The following is a 1,246-nucleotide window of genomic DNA, read 5'->3' on the forward strand; positions in this document are numbered from 1 at the left end:
GTTTTTGTGCTACGGGTGACCAAAAATCACTGAAAAAAAAACAGTACGAAAACAATATGACTCCAGCTTAAGCTTCACGTGCGGGGGTCTTAATAAAACTGATTCTGATTCTTAGAACCAGTTCTATTCTTTTACAACACTGTAAGCGTTGGCTCAAAACGCAGCATTAACTCAACTTTCAAGGTTTTCAGGGCTGGTCAGTTTGTTTTCTGCCTGTTAGGGCTAGGTGATTATTTGATCTTGATTACTGATCGAGAAAAACGTCAGGTCGATTACGGTGGTCAGCTGTGAGTATCTTTACTTGATCAAACATGGTGGAAATGTGCGTGACAACCAGTGATGGGAATAATGGAGTACAAATAAACGGCGTTACAAACGAAGTTTTTTTATATTAATGGGTACTCTGAGTAGTTTCTATGTCTATCGTTACAACACCGTTACCGACCACTAAATGGGGCATGTTATTTTGTCTTCCGCCCTGGCTTTTAGCCACAAGCTGTTGTTTACTTTTTTATCCTTGGTGAGGGGTGAAACAATCACATAAAGGATGATGATTGGCTAAGGTAGAGTAACAGGTAGAGGTAAGCCAATCAGAGGCTGTGCTGTTCAGTTCACTTGCAAACCACACGCTGCAGCTCCAAATACGAAACAATACCAGAGTAAGCTGCAGCAATGGCGAGTCTGGGGGGAAAGTTTTTAAACCTTGTTTCATGTACTGACGTTGACAAGTGGATACTGTCAAGACCAGAAACAAAAGCAACATACAGGAGTGTTACAACCAAATGCACAGCTTTATGGAACAAGGCTAGCTGTTCAACTGTGGCTGCAGAGACTGCTGATGATGTCATCCTAAGGAAGCTGCTAGTCCCTTGCAGTAGGAGATGGAACTCATTTTATGATGCCCTTGCTTGCATCTGTGAGATCCCTATAGTTGCACTGAACACCATCTCCTCCAAGTTTATTTTGAAAGACATCATAGAACAGGAGCATCAGTTCCTCAAGGAGTATTGTATGGTAATGAAGCCATCAACAGTAGCCTTATACTACGTTCACACCGAATGTGTTTTGAGCATCCAAAACGCACCCAAAGCCTCAAGTTGGACGTGCTATGTTCAGACCAGGACACAGACTAGACGCACGTCTGAATGGGAGGAGCGTCGTGGTTTTCAAAAGCTCCAGGGCAAGAAAGATCTTCTGTAGCGGTCTGTATTACAGCGAAGTTGAAGAAGCCTCCGACTGAAGACAC

This window comes from Austrofundulus limnaeus, unplaced genomic scaffold (genome assembly GCF_001266775.1).
Source record: "Austrofundulus limnaeus strain Quisiro unplaced genomic scaffold, Austrofundulus_limnaeus-1.0 Scaffold1049, whole genome shotgun sequence".
NCBI classification, from domain to species: domain Eukaryota; kingdom Metazoa; phylum Chordata; class Actinopteri; order Cyprinodontiformes; family Rivulidae; genus Austrofundulus; species Austrofundulus limnaeus.